The sequence below is a fragment of the Atractosteus spatula genome, chromosome 8 (assembly GCF_055471065.1).
Source record: "Atractosteus spatula isolate fAtrSpa1 chromosome 8, fAtrSpa1.hap1, whole genome shotgun sequence".
Lineage (NCBI taxonomy): Eukaryota > Metazoa > Chordata > Actinopteri > Semionotiformes > Lepisosteidae > Atractosteus > Atractosteus spatula.
In genome coordinates, this window is record NC_142713.1 from 5,914,984 (window position 1) to 5,942,394 (window position 27,411).

At 40.9% G+C, this 27,411-nt stretch overlaps 1 protein-coding gene across 2 annotated transcripts in view; it reads right to left on the reverse strand.

The window, feature by feature from the left end:
- LOC148829105 (peroxisome proliferator-activated receptor alpha-like) overlaps positions 1-27,411 on the reverse strand; it is a 67,037-nt gene that overhangs the window by 29,655 nt on the left and 9,971 nt on the right. Inside the window, exon 1 of one of the 2 annotated variants that reach the window (XM_088923417.1) lies at positions 14,402-14,428. The exons of the other annotated variant lie outside the window; for it this stretch is intronic. The gene's annotated coding sequence lies outside the window, so the exon portion shown is untranslated. Of the gene's footprint in view, positions 1-14,401; positions 14,429-27,411 lie in introns of those variants that run through there. 2 annotated transcript variants of the gene reach the window in all.

Sequence of the window (27,411 nt, forward strand, 5' to 3'; positions counted from 1 at the left end):
AACAAGAAATATGTTGTGGAGAACAATAAAAATGTAGTAGTGGGGAAAAAAACACGGAAGACCATAGTGCAGATGTGTATTGAGTTCAGAGGCATTGGAGTTAGCTGTTGAGGACAGGGACTGCAGTAAGGTAGAAGTCTAGTGGTCCGTGGTTTAAAAGGCCAGTGGTACGTGCTGGCAGAAGGCCAGAGGAACGTGCCATGGTCAATAAGCCAAGTGTGTGTGCAAACGTCAAGATATTTAAATCTCGTGCTGTTTGCCTGCAACCCTTTGCATAAAGATGTGCCTCCGTCTGGCTCGTGTTTCTCTGTTGATTCTGAAGAAGCCCACTGTGCTGATCTGGGCCAAAACCTCTTTGAAGGTTTTGTATGCTTGAATCAGGTCACCTTGTAGTCCTCACTGCTCAAGAGTACAACAGTTTGGTCCTTTTAACTTTGTCAGAGTAAGACACTCCTCTAAATTCTTCAATGTTCCCTGTTTGCTTTTCTCTACCTCTTTTAAACCCACTCTCAGCAGTTATCAAGACATGAAGGTGTAGGAAAATATTTCTCGACAGGAAAAACACACAGATCAGATCTGATACAAATGGCAGAAAAAATCCCCTAAACAGGCATGTACAGTACTCACAGACTAAACAGCTATCGGCTTGTAGCAATCAATAATATTGCACTAGGTTGTCTTTCCACTACCCGGGCTTCACAATAACAAGGAAAGGAAATGTGCAGGTTATTCTATTTTGCCAATCATGGTAACTTGACTTCCAGTTACATACAGTATCTAAAGTGCTAATTACCACTCCGCACTGCTGCCCTGCACTGTGACCAGCTACCGTCTCCCAAAACCCTTGTTTCTCCTGTAGCTCATAAACGAAAACACTGCATTAAGCCAAGGGACAATGCACAAGCTTGTAATGAGAAATATGATATTTCAGCCTCACAACTAACAAGACTTCATGGCAGCACGCCTGGGGCCAAACATCAAGGTCTTAATTACTTTACGTAATCAAACTAACGTGTTGTGCTACACATTCCAGCAATTTGCAGGCAAAGCAGATAAATATAGCTACCCTAGAATAATTGTGCACCATACACATTTTATTAAACAGTCACCATGGAAAGCTAAATGCAATGAACTGCTCAAATGTTTATCCATATAAATAAAAAATGTCATTTGATCAACTATTTTGTTAAACTAATAGAATTTTAGTCCTAAGGCTTTAGGCTTGTGAGATTGTTAGTAAACATACATATGTATATACAGCATATATATATATAATACAGTACACTTAGGCTTTGTGCAAATATTTCATTTGCCACTCTTCATCCTTTGTGACTGTGCAATTATTTCAGAAGTTATTTTTTTTTAAATGTGAGACCTTACTGTACCTTCTAGAGAGGTCACAGATTTAGACCGACATTTTTTTGCTATGCACCAAATGCATCACAGAATGTATTTCATAAAAAGAGATTACAGTAAATTCAACGCCTTTCAGAATTGAAACTTTAACAGTACAAAAGACTCATTCTGGTGTTACACATTTTGGGCAAATTGTCATAGCAGTGGTTTCAGTCTGCTATTATATCCTTTTATATAAATCACAATGTTAATGAACCTAGTACTTACACGTCTCAAGACTGTCTCAAAGGGTTAATTTCACCTTGCATGAATTTCTTACAATTCATTGTTAACCTTATGTCCTGCAATCTAACAGAACTAAAATTATTTGGCCTTCCTATGACCCAGGCAAAAAAAAACAGCTCAAAACTGAAGGACAAGGGACAGTGTGTATAAAAATAATGATACTACATTCATTATTGCCTCTATCTTTCTGTTGTAACTGTGCCATAGAGAGACTAAGAGCTGCTTTATTTTATGGGACACAGCCAGGTGAAACTTCCCCAGGAGATGGTACTGTGTGTTGCACTGTGGCTATTGTTGCTGGCTGTCCTCCCGGTGTACGAAGGGAGGTTGTAATTTAGATCTCTACTTGCGACATTTGCAACTTGGAGATCTGCCTTGCTTTCAAACACAGCCTCACGGAACCCAAAATAAACTGAAAAAGACCGGGACAGAACACAAACGCGTCTGCGCGTTTATTGCCCTTACAAAACCTTCAAAACGTGGCACAGCAGCTAAGGGAGACGGCCAGCCGAAAGAAAATGTGTGTAATTCATACTTTTTTCCAAAGCGTGGACCAAAACCAACGACGCTTTTAGAATCTGCACTTTTATAAACTGCAACTTGTTTGCCAAAATAAAAAAAAAACACACACACAAAGTGAACACGTAAAGGAAGGGCAGGTGTGAAAAGGGAGCTAACTAAATATGTTCTTAAGACAAAGGAAAAAAGTAAAACGTAAATCAACCACACCTCCTTACTTCGGAAAAATTCCAGTGAATTAATGCTACCGGCTCTTATCTGAGATCTATGTCTCCACCCAGATGCATAAGATGGCTGCAGTGAGTCCCACCAGCACCACCAGCAGTTGTCGCTAAGCATGAGCAACTGGGAGCCCAGGGGCACTGTAACACCAGTCACATAAGGCAGCACATCAGTCACATACTGTAAAATATGCATGACACCATCACAATGATGTAGGTACAAGATATAATCTGAACCCTGCATAGGCGGAGTCCTGGGTGTGACCTTCACCTGGAATTTGCCAGCAGCTGTATCACCCTGCAGATCCTAGCTGGCAGCCCCACTGAAGCTCAGCAGGTGTGAGCCTGGCCAGTACCTGGATGAGAGACTCCTGGGAAAACTAAGGTTGCTGCTGGAAGAGGTGTTAGCAGGACCAATTGGGGGTGCTCATCCTGCACTCTGTGTGGGTCCTAATGCCCCAGTATAGTGATGGGGACACTATACTGTCTTTCAGATGAGACGAAAAACTGAGGTCCTGACTCTTTCTGGTCATTTAGTTTCTCGAGAGGTGTGTTAACCTTAGTGTCCTGGCCAAATTTCCCCCTGGCCTTAACCAATCATGGCCTCCTGATAATCCTCATCTCTGAACTGGCTTTATCACTCTGCTGTCCTCCCTACTGACAGCTGGTGTGTGGTGAGAGCACTGGCACACTCTGGCTGTTGTCATATCATGTTAAGCTAAAACTGTACACCACACTAGTTAAGGACTCATTTATTTTATTGTGTCAAGTTTTGTTCACCTTATTATAGACAACATACTGCTGCTCTGAGAGAGAAGCAGCCAGAAACATGCTGGTGACACAGAGAATTTCCCACATAGACACGTTGAAGAAAAATAACTTTTTTGATGTTAAACAGAGAAGAAGAGGAGGGAGCCTGAAACAAGAATTCAACATCCTCAAAGGCCATCCCAGTGGGTTTCCTCTGAACGAACAGTGAAACACGAACCAGAAGACACAACTGCATCTTAAACTATGAAGAAGAGGCGCTTCTTTACTCAAAGGGTTGTGAAAGTGTGGAACAAGCTACCCCTCCATGTTGTTGTGGAAGCTGATAATATGGCATGTTTTAAGAAACCAACAGAAAAGAATCTTGGATCAGCTAACTACTAACTAGCAAATTGGCTTAGATGAACTAAATGGCCTCCTTTCATTTGTAACCTTTCTCATCATCTCACCCTAACCCATATACAGAAGAGACCAGACCCCTTGTGATGAAACACAGAGGTCTGCCACCAGGTGAGAGTTACGGACATTTAACTAATCCTGTGGTCAATTATCAGCCAAAAAGTCCAGTTATGTCAGACAGTACATAAAAAAGAATGCATTCTTTAAGAACTCTGTTACACTTAAAAATACAGTACGCATAAGGCCAACAGCACTCAGTAATACAGAGGATGAGATCAGATGGGGTGCTGTTTGCTGAATGGTATAATAGGTGATAGAGAATAGTAGTACTGGAGGTGACTGCTTGTGGAAATAAGTGCATTACACAAGAGCTCTTGGCTAATGCGTTACAGTGGTATGCAAAGGTTTGGGCACCCTCGGTCAAATTGCATGTTTCATAAAATCTCTAAGTGAAAAGAATTTAACAACTTCTGCAGGGTACAAACTTAAACATGACATATTTCTGCACATTTTAATGCACATTTATCATTGGTTTGATGGTTGTGGCCAAATTTCTGTGGGGAGATCTCAAACACGCAGTGCACGCAAGAAGACCTTTTCTAAGTGTTAAGAGTTCTGCAAGGAAGAGTGGGAAAACATTCCTAAAGCAAGAACAGAAAGACTCTTAGCTGGCTGCAAGAAATGTTTGGAGGCTTTGATTTCTGCTAAAGGAGGTGTTACTAAGTGCTGACGTAACTTTTGCACATCCACGTTCATGGTTTCATTTATTTTTCAGTCTGTTAAATTCCACAAATTAGTAATTGTGCATTACAATATGCAGAAATGTGTCATGTGCAAGTTTGTGCCCTGCAGAGGCTGTGTTAACGTCTTTACACTTAGAGATTCTATGAAACAGGAAATTTGACCAGGGATGCACCAAGTGTTGCATACCACTGTAATTGCTCATGTTTGAAGATCACATGGACAAACAGCCAAAGCACTATCATAATTAAACTAGAATTAACTGTACTGGCAGAAAACACAAAATCGACTACCATAATTATCTGTGTGCAATCTCACCATGCGTAGCGATGTGGCTTGTGGCTTGAGATGATAATGTAATGTGTGACCTCAAAATCTGTACTATCTACATACTGGGCTTCGGACACTTGTGAAATACAGTACGCAGGGGAATTCTGAAGAGTAAACACAAGCTCACTTCTCCGACTTGCTCCCCTTTAGGCATACTGTAGGTTCTGCACCAATCCGAGAGAGGGGTGCCTTTCTCAGCAATAGTACCATACGCTCCATGAGGGCTGCTTGGATCAATGCATCACAGTGAGCCAAGAAAACCCCGATCGATTTCTCCCTGCCCTTTGTGGCACAATTTGCTGTTTCCCAGTCACATGATCACATGAAAACACATTTCATTGCACTTGTGCATATGACAATAAACTGAACTGAACTGATCCAGGCTCGAACCCGCGATCACAGAGCTCAGCCTGCCCTGGGGCAAGCATCTATACCGGTGTAGCCACAATACAAACTTTAGTATTCCATCTTCAGAAGTATATCAAAGAGCTATGAAATTGGTGCCATCGTGGACTAGTGGCTGGAATGGGAGAATCTTGGATTCAAATCCCGGCAGACGGCAGAGGATTTTCACTCAGATTGCTTGGCTTAATGCGCCTCCAGATGGGTTTTGGAAATGCAAACTTGCTCTCAACTCTCTCACTTGGTTAAAAAACAAAAACCAGAAACAAGAGGGAAACGCTAATCCAATGAAGGATTTTCCCCAAACGTCGTCGCACTGACAGACAACAGTAACTGCACCACAGTGTCTCCGATGCTCGTTCAGACAATAAAGGCAAAAGGCAAAACGCTCAGGGTGTACATTTCTGTGAGAAGGCACAAATACAGCAGGAGAAAATAATGCTACGAGCTTGAAACTTGGCTAACACGAAGCACAAGGATGAGGACATCAGATATACAATAGCTGCCCTGATACAGAAGCAGATTTTAGCTTTGGGAGTCGTGAAACCAACTCGGGACATTGGATGCAGAGTAAATGTAAGTTTTTTTTTGTTTTTCAGCGATTCTGTCAACCATACAATAGAACTTCTGCTCCTCCACCTTAACTGCAGCAGAGAAAGGCCTACTATCAGTATAGCCAAGATGAAGTTTTACAAAGAACACCAGACCCCTGGGGAAAATGCCTAGCAGGGCTTCCCTGCAGTGAAGGAGAGGCAACACTCACAGATCACTATTTCTAGTGCTGCAAATCTCTTGCAGCATATTAAATCGATTTAAAAAAAGTACTTTCTTCAATTACGGGTATGTTGTTTCTTGGGGATGTATTCGGATTTCAGTACCAAATTCTAGGATTCAGAAAGTTACTTCACGTAAAACATCACCTGCTTAATTTGACGTGAATGGTTAATTATTTTGAAAAACGCCAGCTTCATGGTCAAATAGAAAACTGCTGGATAGTTTTATACTGAAGATTAATTTAGAAGACCGAGAATTCCATTGAGACGTAACACCCAAGTGTACAAACAGTTCTTTCATCTTGCCACAGAAATCGGCACAATTGGAGCCCAGCGCTAAAAAAGTTTTATTTAAAAAGAGCTAATCACAAGTAATAAAGCATCACTAAAAACTACAACTGTATATCGTTTTTCAACAAAAGGTGGAATAACTGGGCGGCATGATGGCACAGTGGTTGGGATTTCTGCCTTGAAGCACAAAGGCCCTGGGTTCCCAGGGGTGCCATCTTATGGCCAGCAGCCATATCACTCTGTAACCCACAACTGGCAACCCCCACTGAAGCTCAGCAGGTGTGAGCCTGGTCAGTACCTGGAGGGGAGACTCCTGGGAAAGCTGAGGTTGCTGCTGGAAGAGGTGTTAGTGGGGCCAGCAGGGGGCGCTCACCCTGCGGTCCATGTGGGTCCTAATGCCCCAGTATAGTGACGGGGACACTATACTGTAAACAGGCGCGGTCCTTTGAATGAGACGTAAAACCGAGGTCCTGACTCTCTGTAGTCATTAAAAATCCCAGGGCGTTTCTCCAAAAGAGTAGGGATGTAACCCCGGCGTCCTGGCCAAATTTCCCATTGGCCCTTACCAATCATGGCCTCCAAATAATCCCCATCTATGAACTGGTTTCATTACTCTGTTCTCCTCCCCACTGAGAGCTGATGTGTGGTGAGCTTTCTGGCGCAGTACGGCTGCCGTCGCATCATCCAGGTGGGGCTGCACATTGGTGGTGGTGGAGAGGAGTCCCCATTACCTGTAAAGCACTTTGAGTGGAGTGTCCAGAAAAGCGCTATATAAGTGCAATTAATTAACTAATTAATGAAGTTTGCATGTTCTCCCCTTATTCCCACACTCCAAAAATATACTGATAAGTTCACTGGCTTTTGGGAAAATTCACACCGGTGTGAGTCCTGTCGTCTGGCGTCCTGTCCGGGGTGTACCCTGCCTTATATCCATTGCTTCCCTGCAACCTTGTACTGTACATTTCCTACAATGCAATTTAGAAAATGAAGGGTAGATCTATTCCAGTATCATACATCTTACTGTCACTCCCTGGTCTATCACACACCCTAAGACAATATTTCTTCTTGTTTAGCTCTCCAGCTGTCCCTGTCAGCACCTCTGGTGAAAACTAAAAATGGAAGATCAGATCTTCTCCAATACTTGTTGCCATAACAGTACGAACGATGCCGTAAGCAATATCCGAAATCCATATGATCAAAACTAAGGAGGTTTAAGGTTAAACGGTCACCCAGTGTCATTTGGAGTCCGTCATTAGTTGAAGTAAGAGCTATCAGTTCTGAACAGATTTGTAGAGCAACTTTCAAACCAGCTAGTTCCATTTCAAAAGCAGCTGCACTTCTTGTAAATCCCAAAAACTAATTTTCGAAAGTGGAACATTAGTCCACTGTGTGTGTGTATATATATATATTTACCGTAAACACAGATATTTCTCATTTTATATCTACAGTATATTGCCAAGCCATTACACTGTTATAGGTTTTCCAATGCCCTTCAGAAAAGTGGCAAATAAAGATTTTTACCAAGCAAAACCGCTGCGTCAATTTTAAAGCGAGGCCTTACTGGAAAAGCTGATGAGCCACCGCTATTTTTCAGAACCGCTTTGTTTTCTCCTCTGTGCCTTCTTTCACAATTTCTCCCTGTCCGCAGTAACAGCAGAATTTCCAAGGTCACTAACTATGAACTCTTTGACCAAGAGTTCCTGGACAAACCAGTGCCTGACCAGTGTGGCTATCACACAGTTGTGGACAGATGAAGCTTTATGAGATAAGGCTCTGACAGACAAAGCACCCACAGTAGCTTTTGGAGACGAGGCAGAAACTCATCAGTATGCAGATTAACAGTGTGCCTTTAGGACCTGCTTTGCGTGAGAGAACCCACCAGTAATTCACTTTGGGAGGGGAAGGTCTCTGCTTTCCTTATTGAGTTTCAAAATATTTTTAGAACGAACAGCGTACCAAGTCACTTCATTAGGCAAAATAATATTTTATTGTAGGAGCACAAGAATGCCAAATTCTTTTTATAATTTAAGCTTATTTCTTAGTATTCGATTCATTAAGCCGGCTTGATGATCTATAAGAATTAGTCTTCTTGTGCTTAATTTACAAATTCATGTTCAAAAACCTTTTTGGCAAATGCATTTCGGCATATTTTCAGTAGCAGTTTTACACCAGCACTCTCCAGAAATACAGAACTGAATTCTCACACGGTGAAGAATTCCTTAGTGAAGCACTACAAGTTAACTGCCAAAATGGAACTTCATTTCAAAAGCCCTTCAAAAATGGTACAGTATGAAAGATTTTATTTTCGGGGAAAAAAAAACGACCATAATATATTTTGTGTAAGGGCAGAAGATCAGACAGTGTTTTTAAGTCAGTCATGAGCCTTGACCCTCATAGAAAAACAGATAAAACCAACAGCAAACGGTTTCCCCACCAGTATCCCTGTATTTAAACTGTGTCCTTTAAACAGAAGCAGATAAGTCCCACAGCAAAGGTTCAAAGGCTTGAGATCTGCTCTTCCGAGCTACAGCCACCTACAAAGCGCAGAGAAAGACGATTCGGTTCATTCAAACAAGCAAAGTCTACGTCTGAGAGGTCATTCTGTCCTACATGCCATATGTAACAAAGCAGGTGTCCACTGAACATGAAAAACTAACAACGTTTAACTCTACAAGGTCACTGACAGTGCACTGTGAGGACGCCATGAACTCTCAGTTCAAGCCAACAGCCATACCTGACAATGAGATTTAAGCAATGAGCTTGTACTGCACTGTTAAATTACTCTTCCTATATCAAGCAGCGTAGTGTTAACTACCATCCTGCTCCTTTTATCCCCACGTTTTCCTCTCTCGGGTATGATGTAGGGATGGCACCCTGACACAGTGGTAAGCATTGCTGCCTTGCAGCACTGGGATCCTGGGATCAATTCCAGACCTTGGGTGCTCTCTGTGTGGAGTTTGCATGTTCTCCCCCCCAGATGCCTCCTCCAGATGCTCCAGTTTCTTCCCATAGTCCAAAAAACATTCTGATAGGTTGATTGGCTTGTGGGAAAACTGGCCCGTGTGTGTGTGTGCCTGTGTTTGTGTATGCCAGTGATGGACTGACGTCCCATCCACGGTGTACCCTGCCACGTACATGTTGCTTGATGGGATAGACACCAGCTCCCCTGAGACCCTGAGCTGGAAGATGCACTTTGAAGATGGATGATGCAGTTTCATATCTAGCTCTTTTTAGAGCAACATAGTTTTTTAACTCCCTATTGGGCTTTGGATAAATCCAAATACACATACTAATTAACGAAAAGGTCTCCCTGTAAATCATGGAATGGTTTCACTCCTTGTGCTTGTAGTTGGGACTTGCCAGTTCTCCTCTGAGAATTAAATGTGAATTATTTAGAAATCTTACTTAAATTTTGTTTGCACAAAATTCCAACTCCCACAAAAATTAGATTTTTCAATTCATATTTCATTAGCATGTACATATCCTGGTCAATTATTTTAAATGTTACTATCATTTACAGACAAATGTTTTTAACTAGGAACCTTTTTATTCTTGGTTTTAATAACTGTCAGTCTTAAGCCAATAATGAATGCTAACCTTCTCATTTATTGTCTTGTTAAGTTGTGCTAACAGTCCACCCCTTAGGAATATTAAATTTAATGATTATTTACAGTACTACATTGTTCGGTCTTCATTCATTTTGGGTAAAAACTATTATTAAATATTATATATATGTGTGTAATGGAATAACCAAAGTGTCATGTTTTATCCTTGTTGTTTGTTGAATACACAGGAGACAGGGGTCTGTTCAAGTGGAAATCGCGTTTGGTTCACGTTTTTCAAGTTTAATGGACATAAAAACAAAAATAGAATGTGTCTGAAGAGTGTCTGAGTAAGAACTTCACTGTACACTCCCTCTCCTAGGCCCCCAGTTGAGGTCGGTCGTTTGCTCAGTGTACCGAGGACTAAATCTGGGACGTTTTGTCTGTTGTTGCTCCTTTATCACGGAATACCCTTCCTCAAACTCTTCGAGGGACCAATTCTCTGACTCTCTTCAAATCTAAACTCAAAACTCACCTTTTTACAAAGGTCTTTAGGTGACTGCCCTACATTCTATCTGTATGAGCCTGTATGTTCTTGTGTAATTTTTTTTAATTTTAGATCGTACTTTTTTGTCCTTTTCTTCAATCAACACGCACAGCATCCTGTGGTTTGGAATAAGAGACCTATTAGATTTACAGTGGAACAGGCGATGAGTCCATGAGGATTCAAAATCCCGACGTTTTTTTTTTTAAATGTTCATCTTTGCTGTGTGATCTCCAACTTTATCTTTCTTTACGTGCTCAGACAGTCTTTGTTTTAAAAAAGGAATGAAGCAGAGCAAAACTGAAAGTGGGACTGGTCACAACACTCAATTAAATTGTAATTTCTACTGTAATGCTAACACCAAGACGCTCATTTACTGCACACTGGGATAACCTGTACCTCCCATATAAACAGCAAAGCATTCCAACAAATACAACAAGCAGAAAACCTAATAAATGTAATTTTCACACCTTTTTAACAGGTTGAAGGTTTCTGTCCATCTATGTTGCCCTTGCAATGTGACTGGGCTTGAACAGTTCTGTAGGAAAAAATGTGCAGTCTTGGAGTTGCAGTATCTTACTGTAATATTGGCATTGCCACTTTAAGATTTTTTTTTAAGATCACTTTATTAGCCATATACAATTTCTTGCATGAGGAACTTGTCTTTTCGCAGACCCCAGCTTGCTCTCCATGAGAGACACAGACATGAAGAGAAGCTGGTGGTCAGAGCGCAGGGTCAGCCATTTATACGGCACCCCTGGAGCAGTAGGGGTTAAGGAGCCCAACGGAGCAGGATTCCTCTGCCGGCCACGGGATACAAACCAGCAACCTACCAGCCACAGGCGCAGATCGTGAGTCACAGAGTCACTGCATTGCCCTGATGAAACAGCAATACTTATTGGTGACATCTTCTGTTTTTTTTTTTACACAAGAGTTATCAATTTATAACACTGACTCATGCACCTCGGGTACTCCGATAGCATTCAGGTAGGGGCAGAACTAATCAGTGTGGCTCACTCCCTTCTTTAAAATCCCATCCTTCAGCTGAGAAAACAAAATAAGAAAGCACATATCTATTGCCTCTGATCTGTCTCTTAAGACATGAAAGAATATGGGTGATTGCAGCATGCAGAAAGGCATCTGGAATCCCAAACAATAATGAATTAAATGAATCAAAAATTCATGCACCTGTGGTTGGGGGGGGCTGCTGGTTCAAATCCCATGGCCGGCAGAGGAGTCCTACTCCGTTGGGCCCCTGAGCAAGGCCCTTAACCCCCAACTGCTCCAGGGGTGCCGTATAAATGGCGCTGTGACCCCAAGCTTCTCTCCCTGTCTGTGTCTCTCATGGAGAGCAAGGTGGGGTCTGTGAAAAGACAATTTCCTAATGCAAGAAATTGTATATGGCTAATAAAGTGATCTTAAAAAAAATCTTAAAGTGGCAATGCCAATATTACAGTAAGTTTTTGTACTATAGCAACCCATCTGCTATCATCCGAACTGAGAACTCAGCTTGCCATCTTTCAGAACACACAGAAAACGCAGCGGTTCGGGATGTATTCGTACCTTACCCCAAAAGCCCATGACTAATTCTCGCTTAGTATCTGTGCTCTTATGTCACAACTTCCTGTCTGTTAAGGCAGCACTGCGGCTCCTTACCACCATGCGTCAACCCAGCACTTTATGCTGTGCTCAGGTTTTTCCTGTGGTTTTATTCTGTGGTTTACATTGCTGTTATATTCACTCATTTTAACCGGCTGCAATTGTAAAAAGCTTTGGGTAAAAGTGTCCGCCAGGGGACTGATTATAAATGCAGGATGTAGCTCGGGGAACCAGGGCCGGGCTGGGTAAGGTGAGGCAGGGCAGTCTTGGATCCTGACCAAACAGTCAGGGCTGTGACTTCTCACCTGACATCAGCAAAGAACATACCACACCTCCAATCAGGAATGAGCCACTGATAGACTCCTCTGACCCACCAAATACTGCTCATATGAGCACGGGAAGTAGCACTGCGAGCCAAGACACAAAGACCCAACAGGTAACCCCGAAGAGGTAGGTACAAAAGACATTGCTAGGGAGCATATGAATTGAGTGACCAATGCTAAGCTAATGTACACACTTGAAGCACTGCTCATATTTTGGAAGTGAAACATGAAACTTTCACACAAAGTTTAAAGCATCAACAGATGACACCGGCACTCTTTCCCGTTGTAGAGCGATACTGCTAAAAGGAGAAAACACTACAGATAACAGACTACAGACCTGTCAATTTAAGAGGGGAGACCATTGTTTGTTCAGGAAAGCCAATAGAAAAATTACCGATACAAATATCAGTGAAGAAGAATAAGCAATAATGTTCTCTCTTCCTGCCTCCCTGTTCATAGAGTTCACAAACTTTTGAAGTGTTGTGAAATAAATATATATGAATTTGCCACTGTCCAATGGTTAAAGCATAACAGTGCATTTTTTTTCTAAAATAGGTATTTTACAACTATACATACTGTAGGAAATAACTACAAAACTGAATAATCAAATTTACAGCACAGGGTTTACCATTCCCTTAGCTCTTTCAAAGCTCTGTGAATAATACAGAATTTGTACTTTGGTCAGACACCACAGCAATTACGTGCATTTCTTCCTTGTGCATCACTTCCTTGAATTTTGGTGTTAACATAGTTTCCCCAGATTCTGTGCCTGTATTGACAGACACAGAAGATATGTCAGGCTTCCGATTCAAAGGTAAAATCTTCCAAACGAAAAAGGTACACTACATGCAAATAGAGATAATCAAGTGCCAACAATCAACTCATTCATTTAAAACTAAGAATCCATGGGTTAAAAACATCATGTCGATTTTGCCCTGTGTGAGGATTTAAGTAATTCCTTTCTCAGGCTGAGGATTCGATATCTCAAAAGTCCTGCTTGGACTATTCTGAAGAGACGATTGCCAAATTAGCAGTGTTGAAGGCAGTGTCTTAGAAACTTCTGGCAAACTGCACACTCCATAGTAAATGAATTAGGCAACTTGCCCACAATTACCTTCCAGGGAAAACTACCTTCTGGGCCAGTTTAAGATTCTACCCATCTCCCACCATAAAAAAAGTAAACAGCAGCATTTATTTTTTAAACCCTTTTAATCAAGATACTCTTTTACTATCTTCAATGTTCCATTCTTTTTTGGTGCTCTTCAAAAGAAGAATACCTAAATAAACTAGATTATATTAATAATACTCTATAAGAATTATAAAAAGCACAGTAGCATATTAGTGCTGTGAACAGTAGTTTTCCAGATGTAATCAGTTTTGAAAATAACTATACCTTAACTATTGCCAGTACTTTAACCTCTCCTCCATTAAAAAACAAATTCAAATTCAATATATTACAAAGTCTATTCGTCCAGCTGCAGTTATCGAGATAAGGTTTGCGTCCACCAAGTCATGACCTTAACCTCAAGCCAAACCCTACTGCCCCGTCAAACCATGATAATGCAAATGGAAAAAAAAAACTATTATAGCTGTTATTTACACAAAAACCCTAGCTGTGTGTATTGAATATTTTGATGGTTTAATCCTTACGTTAGTTGGGTGAATAACTGTTCTCATCAAATCCCTAACCTCAGAAGAAAAAAAAAACAGTTTCAGTTATGCACTAAAAATCAAAATGTGTTTTCTGCAACTTTAAAACTGGGCTCCTTACAAACCTGTACTTAAACAGATTCACAATCGCACACAGTTGTAAGATCAGAATGATGAACACCTGACATAGCGGCAAACGTTTAACTTTAATCACGATTTGAAAATGCATATATTCCATAATAATCGTCATAGCCCATAATGATTAAATAAACAAATACCATAGGACCAGATGACAAGAGTTTTAATAATGGAAAAGCCATTATATTGCACAACAGGCCTTGACTGCAGATGTTGCATAAGTTCCAGGCTCATGCCACCCAACACAAATTAGGAAATCATTCAGCCTGTTTGTTGTTTTTAGGTTTTCCTCTGTACAGTTAAATTTACATTCCCACTGTGCAAACACAGAGTGGATCTTATCATCCTGCACTGATACACAGGCCACTGATAGGCTTAATTACTGTGGTAACTGACCAAAGTACAAACTTCGTATTAGTCTAGGAGCTTTGAAAGAGATAAGGCGATAGGGTGCCCAGCTTTATGAATAGGATTAGTGGAGTATAAATTCATTGTCTTTAACAGTCAACTACAGTGTTACCTTTCTGGGTATATGCACCTTCTTGGATAGCTTTTATTTCTTCTTGCAAGATCAAGATTCTCAGTCATCTGTGTTCTTCTGAAATGGAAAAACGTTTCAACCAATTGGGCAACATTCTCCACTCCACACAAGCTACAGCTTAACATGTCAGTCCTATAAATGATGTGTAATACAGTACTGACAAGTCTACACCAGAAACAGATACACTGCTGCTGTTTCGTATTTGCCATGTGCTAAATGTGGAGTGGTGGGCTCACGAAGGGGAGGAGTGTATACAAAAGCAGACAGCAGCCCTTCTTGAAGAGTTTTTTTTTTCTATGCATACCCACAGAAAGGCAGGCTCAGAAAAAAAAAAGTTTATTTTACTTTTTTTTCTCACATTTGAAGGCCGACAGTACTCGCAACAGTTTGAAAGCAAGGCTTATCATCACCTAGTGAGAGCTGATCAGATCTCAGGAAGCTAAGCATGGCTGGGCCTGGTGAGTACTGGGGTAGGAGATGACAGGTGGCTGCTGTAAGTGGTGCTGGTGGACCAGTAGGTGGCGCTCTGTTCATCCATACCAGAATTTCCAAACCACTGCCTCAATATGGTGACAAGGGACACTGTGCTGTAGGAGGGACTGTCTTTTGTAGGAGATGTTAAAAACTGTTGCCCTGCCTACTTGGTCATTAAAGATCCCATGGTACGATTTGAAAGAGCAGGGGTGTTAACAAGAGTGTCCCTGGTGAAATTCTGCAAGAAGCCTGCAGTGAAGTCAGTGCGTTCTGTGAACCTCAAGGAGTGCAATTAATTAGCAGCACCTATGATGAATCTGTTCGTGTAAGTTTTGCTAATAGAGACTTCCATCCATCTATTTTCTATATGCAGTACAGGCTTGCAATGGAGTCTATCCCAGAAAGCAATGGGCACATGGCAGGATACACCCTGGACACAAATATGCACACAGTCACACCAGGTCAAAGATTTATTTGTTTTTTACAGAAGCCAATCAACCTACCTTAAACGTTAACACAGGAAGAACATACAAACTCCACACAGACAGCACCCCAGGAATTGAACTCGGGACCCCAGGGTTCTGAGGCAGCAATGCTGACCATTGGGCCACTTTGCCGCCTACTAGAGACTTGCGTCAATGGACGTGTTATTTGGGGGGCCAGACCACTAGAGCAAAAAGAAAGGGAAGGAAAAAGATTCTAAACTACGAGGTACAACACAGCACATTTTCAGGGGAAGAGAAACACAGTGCGAGAGAGACATACAGTATGAATAGGTTGGCAACACACCTGACCAAAAACTCCAGACAGCCAATATTAATTGAGGATGTGGTCCAATAGTGTGTCCCCCCCAGGTCAGGACCTCAGTTTTACATCTCATCTGATGCACGGCGTCTTTTTACAATATAGTGTCCCCGTCACTATACTGGGGCATTAGGACCCACATGGACCATAGGGTGAGCGCCCCCTGCTGGCCCCACTAACACCTCTTCCAGCAGCAACCTTAGGTTTTCCCCAGAAGGTCTCCCATCCAGGTACTGACCTGCTGAGCTTCGGTGGGTTGCCAGTTGTAAGGTGCAGGGCGATATGGCTGCTGACTTTAAACTCTGCTATACAGTATACACATGATTTCTGTGTGGAAATGCAAGGTGATACAGATCTTTCAAAAATGTCTCAGCATCCCAGAGTCTGCCCATGAAGAACAGGACATAAGATTTAGCCACGTCCTGGACTGGACACCAGTCTACTGAAGGACATGCGCACACAGTCACAATTCAGAGGTGACAATGAACCTACAGTAGCCAGCCTGTCTCTGGAAGGTGGAAGGAAATCCGAGCACCTGATAAGTGCTAACCACCCTGTTGCCATCTCCTCTCATCTGTACGTGTAGAGAAAGAAGAACTATGACTTCAGTTTGGTACGAAGTTGAAATGCATCATTCGGGCAAGTCCCGATGTGCCTCAGGATATTTTTAACCTGACGGAAGAGTCTCTCCACTACAGCGGAAACTGAAGTGGAATTTTTGTTTGTTTTTTTTCCAGGCTTCTTCCTGTGTCGCCTGAACATGAAGAGTCTTCAGTTTGTCATGAGCCGAGCGAGCCTATACATTTTTTTTTAAATCTTGACCTTAAAAGAACCATCGTTTTACAACCAACCAGCATATAATCAAAACCATTGGAACAATCACTAAACATGGAGTGCTGGAAGATTATGGGTTTTTAACCATTTCTTTCACATTTTGGCACAAAAATCAATTTGACTGTTTAGAAATGATAAGGATAATTTCTTCCCATACAGCACTTCACATAATGTAAAGCTGAAAAAGGAGAGGAAACACAGAGTTGTAGAGCTGGATGCTGTACTGTAGGTCTTATATTCATTCACTCCTGGTCCTAGAGGGTTGCAGTACTCCAGGTTTTACAGGAAACAGAGGAACAAGTAATTAAAAAAGGCCATTAATTAGTCACAGCAGGCCTCCAGGGCCAGGGGTGACTGGCCGTGCTAATAGGCCATTTCTGAAGAACTGCTTCTGCCCGCGTGTGCTACCTCTCGGACTGTTGTTAAAACGCAGATGATCTGAGATGCAAGAAGCCAGTCGCAACTCACAGCTCGATCCAGACAGACTCTTCTGCACAAACCATCAGAATCTTTCACCACCCCCAGTCAGGAACTGGGGGCTGTTCAGTTCAGTGCAACTTTAAACTATGTGAACGAAAAGTGCAAAAAAATTAAGGAGAGAGATGTTCTTTACAAAACGTTTTTGTATTTCGGAAATCTTAGGGTACCTTTCAGTGGCAGTTAGTCAGGATCTCCTGTCACTAGGAGAAATAAAGTGCCATTTCTGCAACTGTGTAATAAAAAAAGAATTCTGATAGGCTTTGGGGAAAAAAAGGAAAGGATTTTGCTCAGCGAATGGGAACAAAACTCTTAATTGAACAGAAATAATAGTGGCCGTTCTCTGTAGTTCCTAGAAGCACATTTGTAAAATTTTCACAAGAAGCACTCACAAATCTGTCAAGAAAGACACTGGCTTTTCCCCCAAAAGTTTAAATGGACTCATGACAATTTAGTCTGAAGCAAATTTTGTGTGCTAGACAAAAATGTTGAGCAAAGACTGAGATTCAAAAGTTCTCTACCTCGCATTGAGTGTGCTCAAATCAGTCTGGTGATAGTGACCACCGTGCCTGAGTTATTCCAGGGTGAAGTCCACTAAATGTTCCTTTAGATTAAAATCTTTTTAAAACAGCTGGAATGCAAAAACTCACATCCTGCACCCTGCACACTCTGCCTCTTCGATTATACATCTCATTCAGCATCGTACCGTGCTAGGACAATGCACCAATCCCCCTACAAAAGGTTTATAAAATAAAAGTAGAGAATGGCCTCATCCACTTATCATTATACCAGATTAGATGGCTGCTTAATATCAACAGCATCAAGGCTCTCTTTCATCTTTCTTGTTTAGAAATCCATTAAAACGACAAAAAAAAATGCTCCATCTTAAGCTGAACAATAATGATAAAACCGGAATAGAATAGTTATTTCTCCTTGACAAATAAGCGTTATCCAACTTTTTACATGCTATGCAGTACACACACCATATACTATAAAAAGAGAAATTGCATCAAACTGCACAGCAAAAAAGGGTAAGATCTCATTTCTTTAAGATCATCGCTAACGTTAGGTTTTCACCTGATACACTGTTCCAGTATAATTCAAGTGCTGAATTACTGAACACATTTTGAGAAGAGTGTGGAATTCAGACTTGCGATTCTTCAGCAATGAAGGGCGACGCATACAGGCTTCAGAACTTCAGGTGACACAAATTTACTCCCCCTTCTAACCTGCTTCCCAGAAGCCTTTACAGAAGCTGTTTAAAGAAACAGTTGGCCAGAGGGAACAGTAATTATACCCGACTGAAACTGAAGCACCACTCAGAGATTTTCATGAAATTCAAGAACAAATGCAGATGTTGTGATTATTATTTTAATCGTTTAGAAAACCACATTTGATCATTTAGAAGAACACCACATCCCAAAATACGCATCTCTTATAATAACTAAAAACTGATGGGTTTATATGAAACTAGACCTCCAAGTGGCTCCAAATTGTTTCATGCGCTTGAAACAACATAACTGATGACCAGCCGCAATTATCAGTACTGCACGTTGCAAAAACAAATCTGCCTAAACTGATTTTTGTTAAATAAAAACAAAATTATTTACACTCCAGCAATCTGTATTTCATTTACCTTTAGTTGACTTTGACAGCCTAAGGAAGTCACTTTCCGTTAACATTTAATAGATTCAGGCTTTTCTGAGCCGTCCTCCATACAGAGTTTCTCCAGATCCTTTCTGTTATACAGCTTGTACTTGTCAGCTCATTTGTATAGTTCACACCACTGACATTCAATTGGAAAGACTTCTGGATATTGTGAATACCAATCTAGAACACTGATTTTATATTCCATTGAGATTTAGCAGTGGAGTTGGGTATGTGCTTCATATCATTAATTTTCTGGAACGTCCAGTGTTTTACCAAGTACTAGCTTTTTGGAAGACAGAACCAAGTAATTCAATGTAATATCCTTCAATCAATCATTCTACTGCTCCGTTCTTACAAGGCCTCTGGGATATGAGGATCCAAAACAGACCCACCTCCTCGATACCCGAGAGAAGAGATGACATTATTTCGATCATAAACTTTTCCTTTCAGTCTAAATCATACCACAGACAAAAGAGATTCACAATTTCCAGCATTTCTGAAGAAATAATCCGGTGTGAATAAATCTGAACATGATTTAGAAAAATCTACAATTATTTATGATATCCAGTACTGGTAGCACTACAATTCCATTTATTTATCTAAATATGAACAAATGAAGAACAAATGAAAAGATATTAACAAATGTGGAGCCTGATGAATCTAATTAATTGATCATAAGGACAAAAGCTCAGAAAAAAATGATAGTGATGACAATTACACAGATTGCACTGTAAGTAATTACATGCCAGAGACCACTCATCATCCACACCTATAGGAGAAGAAATGCACTAAATCATGGTTAACTTTGCATTATCTTTATAAATAAGTGTTTATTAACTGGCCATTACCTCTACAGCTTGATGTGGACAAAATAAACAAGGCAAAATTAATCCAAATCTAAGTATGAGAAGTATGAATAAAACCTAAAAAGGTTTTCTTTAACATTTATTTCTATAATTAATGAAAATTCATTTCTGTGTAAAATGTGAAGGTGAAATGAGGCATGGGGGGGCTGTCTGGGTGGAGTTTGCACGTTCTCACCATGTTTGCATAGCATTCTTCCAGGTGCTCCAGTTTCCTCCCACAGTCCAAACACATGCTGGTAGGTTAATTCTGGGGAAATTGGCCCTGCTGTGTGTATGTGCCCTGTGATGGACTGGCATACCACCCGGGGTGTATCCAGCCTTGTGCCCGCTGCTTGGTAGGATAGGCTCCAGCTCCCCCACGACCCCATGTTGGTTAAAACGGTCAGAAAATGGACGGATGGATGGAGATACATGTATTACTAAGGTCTAATGTAGGAGACCTTCCATTTACTGAATTTAACACTTAAATCATATGGAGATAATTAACCATCAGAAAACTAGATTAAAGGCCAAAGAAAAAAGCATCCAAGTTCTTACAACCCTAGATTTCATAGGCAGTTTTTAGAACAGCACCATCCAGAACTCTATAAAAGATATTTTCTTCGTGGAACGCATGAGTTGTCTGGTACTTTAAAAAAAAAAGCAGCTACAGTCCTGCCTAATCAGCAGATACGATGGAGGTTTCAATATCTATCCTTTGCTCAAACTTGGCAAAAGCAGCAACTACATTTCCAAATTAGCCTGAATACATACACATATATATATTTACTTAGATAATTTCTGGAAGAAAATCTGTTCTTTCCAAACTCTTAGTCATGGAGTGAACTCTTGGGTAACATATCCAGCTCCCATGCATTGATTGGCAAACTGTAACTAAAGACAGCCAGCATGTGAGATTAGTTCCCTCAGATTCATTACTTACAAATATTTGTAATGTACACTATTTCAACTCATAGTTGTGAATTATATGTCTACATTGTGCTCTTCAATGAGCACAGTAGCAAATTTGGGCTTCACATACTTTTTGTTTTTCATTTTTAACTAATTTATTTTTCTTCCAGTTTTAATACTCCTTGTTCTGTCAAACACTACCCTAAACCAGTCAGAACACTGCCAGCACTGCCTTACTAACCGAATAATGAACGTGTGAAAGATTTATAGTGATCACAAAAGGCATAATGTTCCACAATTGCTATACAGAACATGATCATAAGAAAGGTTACAAAACAGGAGGTGGCTATTTGCCCTTATTGTTTGGTTACCAATAGATATTCAAGGATCTCATCAATCCATCTATGCATACTCTAATTGCTTTATCCAATTAAGGTTTGCAGAAGACTCGAAGACTAAACCGGCAAGCAATTGGCGCAAGGCAGGATACACCCTGGACAGGATGCCAGGCCATCATAGGGCACACACAGACACAGACAAAGACGTACACCAGGGTCAATTTTCCCAGAAGCAAATTAACCCACCAGCTGGTCTTTGCATTGCGCAAGGTAACCAGAGCTCCCAGAGGAAACCTGTGCAAACTGAGTAAGAACATGCAAACTCCACACAGAAAGCACCCCAGGAATTAAACCCAGGGCTTCAGCCTCAGCAGTTATGCTGACCATCGCGCCACTGTGCCGCCCTCCTTCTAAATCCCCAGGCAGAATATTTTCAAAGAATACTGCAGAAGATAAGATAAGATCACTTTATTGGCCATATACAATTTCTTGCATTAGAAATTTGTCCTTTTTGCATACCCCAATTGGCTCTCCATGAGACACACAGACAGGGAGAGAAGCTGGGGGTCAGAGCACAGGGTCATTTATACAGCCATTTATACGGTACCCCTGGACCAGTTGGGGTGAAGGGCCTTGCTCAGGGGCCCAATGGAGTAGGATTCCTCTGCCAGCCGCGGGATTTGAACCGGCAACCTTCCAGCCACAGGTGCAGATTCTTAGCCACAAAGCCACCGCACCGCACAAGACCCTGCATGATCCTACAAGAGCATCTAAGAGCCTGCAAAGGATCCTAAAAGATCCTAGAGTATTCACAGAATTCGGTCAATGTCTTGTAGGTATCTTTATTAATTTACCAATCTGCTCTCACGTATTTCTTTTGAGATTTGATATCTATTTCTTGGAGCAATCGGAGCAAATTCCAACAGCATCATCTCCACTTTGGGTTTAAACCCGTCGAACAAATGCCTTTCAAATGGCCCAAGCAATTAATTCACACTACTGCCAATGATGCTAAAGAAAAGACTGTAAACCCCCATAGGTCGGTCTATATTCTCATCTATCTAAAACGTAAAAATGTAATCAGATATTCATGAAGGTCTGAATAAAAGATGATATACAGTTATGCAGGTAAACACAAAGTCTTACAATATACTGTATTTAGATTATTTAAGCAAGGAAACCGTAAAGCAAAAACATCTTTGTGAGAAAAAAAATGGGTTTTGGATTCTTAGATTCCTGACATTTCCTAAAATACTCTGCTTCCTTATCATGATCTTAAGTATTTACAATTGGTATAGGATCATGTTTCTCATAAAATTGTCACTAAGTTCCAGTGCCTGGACAGGATATAAAAGAAGGATCGATTGGGATCCAACAGAACAACAAAGGATCGACTGCAAGATTTGTGCCAGGATCTCAGAGTAAAGAAAAACAGAAAAGTTTGAAAAAATATCAAATACATTCAGGTGAACATTTAGCTTAACTGACCCAATGGCCTCTTCTGGAAATATTGACACAGTGATGAGTTAGGAACTATTTTAATCAAATCCTGTTTCTGCTCAATAGCTTAACATTTTAGAGGTTTCAGAATTCAGTTCTTTATTCATTAGTATTTTAGTATTAAAATCGACAGTATAAATTATTAGCAGCCTTATGGTCAATATCCAGGCATAGGCTGTGGTGAGAATTCCAGTTCTGTCCTACTTGCAAGAACATCAGAACTGCCTGAAACAAGGCCTCTAATTATAAAAATTACACAAACAGCATTTTTTCAACCCAGCTCACAAGAACACAGACATGCGCACACCCACACAAGACAGCTGTTGCTGGTTTCTGCCAAAATGGACAGAGCTTGCACTTGGCTTCTCCCTGGAGGGAAATTTCAGGAGAAGCAAATAAATGTATGTCTTAAGCTGTGAACGAAAAAGCAGCACCGGCAGTACGCCCCCATTTCACAAGCATGAGCATTTCCCAGTTTTAGCATTTGCAGCCCAATTTTCCAAGCTCCCCTGGTCTTTCAAAGACAACTTTTCAGCTTAAGGCTTTCAAAAGGCAGTGTTATAAAGTTCTCAGCTGAGAGGTTTGACTATTGTTAAGATGACTTAAACTGACTTGCCGTAAAGAGAGCTCAAATTAAATACAAAGAATTCTAATAAGAAGTTATAAAACCACAAAACGCACTGAAAACAGTTAACGTTCATGATATTTGACGTATCGTCTTCTATCGCATACCGATATAGTTCTCCCGATCAAATGTTTAAACCACCTCTACAACAACAGCTATCATACAGTAAGATCATCTGAAATTGGATTGCTTAACATTTTCAAAACTAGTCTAACCACTGACAAAATAAACAGAACCTGTTGGGGAATGTAGTCATTGGCAAACAAAAATGTACAAGAGAAACCATAAAGAGACTAATTAGATTAATTAGAAAACTCCATGCTCTCTATAAAAAACACATCCCACAAATGATTTATAGTGAGCACTGTACACACAATCGAAACATTCATTTTGCTGAATGTACTGCTGCTATTCAATAGTGCCACACATCTTAGAGCCAAAGAGCTGCAATATACGTAAGATATGAGCTTCAACAATTTACTCAAAGCTTCCCTTAGTGCGTTTTTACTTTGTGATTAGTGCAGCTTAGTTGATCTAATAAGAAACCGCATTTGTTGTTTCGCAATCTTTGAATCACAATCACTGGAATCTTCAAAAACCTGATCATGACAATGCAAGTACAAGGTATTCTAACAAAATAGCTTGCAAAAAGTATTCACTACCTGTAAATAAGATCATACATACCTACAACAATAACACAAGAGATTTGAATGAATTAGAAGCCATGTATATGTTTTTCAGATTAGATGTTTTTATTCTAAACTGTAATAATTAAGATGTACCTTGCTGTATGTGATGGAGGGTTAATGTCAGCAAAACATGCAAATAAGATATACAAAGTGCAATTTACTGATTGCATAAGTAGCCAGCCCCCAATGCTTGGTGAAAGCATTTCTGGCAGCAATTATAGTATTGCCGTCACTATTTTTAGATTGGTTAATCCCAGCTTTGCACAGTGGGATAGAATCATTTGGTCCATTCTTTCTGGCCAAATCGCTAGCTTTGACAGGTTATTTGGGGATAATGGATGAATTGCAATCGTCAAAGTCTCGGCATGCATTTACAAAGTCAGGACTTTCCCCGGGCTGTTCCAGGATATGTCCAGTGTTGATCTTGCACAAAGCAGAACGCTTTCTATCTGGAACACGACGTTCCTTCTGCCCCACGACTTCAGCCGATTTCAAAGGATGTTTAAAATAAACCATTTTCAGTAAGGGCTACTTTACTGCCACTCACCCATACAGGGGGAACTTGTACAGGAGCCAGGATATTAATGCTGTACAAACAACGAAGCCCATCTGAGACACATCGCCTTGGAACTCACAACTGGCAGTCATTCAGTTGGGAAAATGAAGATCCCACATAATATGAAAAGGTGGTCATGATGAGAGTTGAATTGGGAGTCCCATGGGTAGCTTTTGTAGGTTTATTTTGGGTCTGGAGGAGGCTGGCTTCCAGGGAATGATTACATCAAGATGCCTGGGGTTACCTAGGGTATTGTTCAGTTAAGCAAGACGACTATACTTTCCTAGAACAGGCTGGTACAATATATTGTGTACAGTTAAAGCATTAGTGCTTGAATTATGTGATTCAACACTGGGAGTTCTGCTCAGGGAAGAACCAGTGGAATACAGGCCAGTGCAAGAAATCAGGTCTGCACTACATGTCACAGATACACACATATTGTTGTGTTAAAGCAAAAGCTATTAGCCAGCAGCTATATGACCCTGGGAAAAAAAGGTTGCTGGTGGAAAAGGTGTTAGTGGAACCAGTAGGGGGCGCTCAACCTGTGTGGGTCCTAAGGCCCCAGTATAGTGCTGGGGACAATATACCATAAAAAAGGCGCCGTCCTACGGATGAGACGTAAAACCGAGGTATTGATTCTCTGTGGTCGTTAAAAATCCCAGGGTGTTTCTCGAAAAGAGTCGGGGTGTTACCCCAGTATCCTGTCCAAATTTTCCCCCTGGACTTTACCACTCATGGCCTCCTAATAATCCCCATCTCTGAACTGGCTTCATCATTCTGCTCTCCTCCACACTGGGAGCTGGTGTGTGGTACTTTTGTAAGGCTCTGTGCATGAGCAGCCAATACAAAGTTTTGTAGCAGCTGATCCACCAGATTTGCCTATCACATGTCATGGATCACACTTATTCCTCTTTAACATCTAGAAAGCTCAGTTACAGTATTTGTACAGGACCACCTGCTTAACACAAAATGGCAAATAATTCAGTAGAAATTGATGTGCTTTTTTATACTGTTGTTTTTTCGTTCTTTATACAGAAAAAAAATAGAGTAGATAAATGCGTAATTGATCAGCAGTGTACACTGTGGATTCACATTTCCCTTTGCAGTCACTTTTCAAAAGAAAATCATGTATAACTCATACTACAGTACATGCACAGGATCGACACACTTATGTGAAAAAAGAAAAGGAGGACATTTAGGAAGGACTATTTTCTAGAAGGCCAAGGAAACAGCCAGAATATTCGAATATTCTTTGAGCACACTGAAATAAAATCGAGGGACATCATCAAAACAATCGAGGTGATTTGAAGGAAAGATGATCTAACACCAAACTACACTTAAGACACGTGAGCAGAATGCAAAAAAGCTAACCTTTGGAAAAGCCAGTGTATAACGAGTATTGACCACATACTGTACTGTACACAGGTACAGTACTTAAACCACTGAAAGTCTATGGCTGTTCATAATTGGCAGTTGGTAGATCAGTGAAAATTAAAGAAAGACTCAAACGTGAAAGATTTGATACAGGTGCAAGAAAAGGGGAAGAGTTTAAGAAAGTAGCGGTTCTCTCTATACGAATAGCAAAGGCTCAGTAAGTATCTGTTGCTGTTTCGGCACCGCGACAGCACGTCAATGGCCCTAACCTCCCAGCGAAGCACAGCCTACACATTTCTGAAGAGGAGGGGGGAAAAAAAAGTCGACAGTCTCTCATCCCCCGCATCTGTATGACGAGAAAGGTTCTGAGCAGCCTGAATCTGGGAAGGCAATTCGAAAACGGCAAAAATCCCAACGTTATTTCTAGCGCAAGGGGAAAAAAAAGATGGAGGAATGAAGTAATTCCACATGATCGGAAAAAAGTCACACAGACCGGGAACTGCGCTGCGCTGCCGCCAGCTCTTCCTCCTTTTCAAACTTCTGCAAGCATCGAAAAACTAATTTTATTTAACAGCGCTTTCTTCGGTCATATACAGGATTTAATGCTGCTTGAACCCGATATACAAATTGCTTATACATGCAGCGTCATTTTTTTTTGTCTGGGGAGGGCGTCTTTACAGTACTCCACACCTGTCAGTAAAAAATAACCAGAAGAGTGCTTTGCTTGAGAACCGATGATCTGCCACAATACGTCGTGTTATGAGCCGACCGCACAGGAAAAACAAGGGCAAGTGTCTGTACATGACCTGATTTAAAAAAAAAAGACAGGACACACGGCCACCATCCTGCATATAAGCATCACTCTGACACGTCTGGAAAACCCCTCCAGTAATAACAGTACACCTTAGGGCTGGTTCATTTACACTGGATAGGTTTCAGCATTTGCGTTCAAATTATTTTATTTGCATTTCTAAAGCGTTACATTGTTTATTGACTATTACGAACGCAAGTCATCTTGGATGAAAGCCATCGGCTTCATTCATTCATTTATCTGAACTACAGACCTTCTCAGTACAAACAAGGTCAACGTTCATTAACTATCTTTAGTTACCTATGCTTTCATCAATAAGGGGTCGTAATTCATCGCACTCTGGGTTATTCTCTTAAACAATACTTTTCCAATCAACCATTTATCTAGTTACGAAGATGGCAAATGACTTAACAGCGATTCAAGTACTGTAAGTGAAAGAACGAACAGCAGGCAGCTTATTGTTTTAATAGCATTTTTTATTGCAACAGAACTACTTTTTCTACCGGGAGACAAAACAAAAGCAACATCTCACTATGTCTGAGGTGAGAAGAATCACATGACCCTTCTCATCCAGGAAGCACAGCGGATGTTCCAGTAACTACGGCTTGAATTATGTGTACCCTTTACTTTCTCATTTACCGTAGTGCTGCTTCAGTTAAGCTGTTGGAAACGGACAAGCAATTGAGAGGAGTGGTGTTCTTTTGTTTAAGGAGACTGCACTGTTTTTTTTCACCTGGCATACCGTGCTAGCATACCAGCGCACACATAAGTACCAGTGCCACTCTGCGGACAGCATTCCTTTAAATGTTTGATAACACCATTGCTGAACTTTAAGCTGTACCTTCAATTTCAGAACATTTCCAAACCTGAAAACAACTTTGGTTTAAAAAATGTCAAGTAGAACTTGTTATGCTGTTTTGTTGAGATACATTAATGAGACACTCATTTTAAAAAGCACAATACATTCGGTGAACAACAGGATAATCAACGGCAAGCTTTCGATTACACACAGAGATTATTGGATGTATACCTGCAGCACTCCAGCAACACACAATGGGCAGGAGAGTTGCTTTGAGATCTAGGTGATGTGTCTCAAAGTA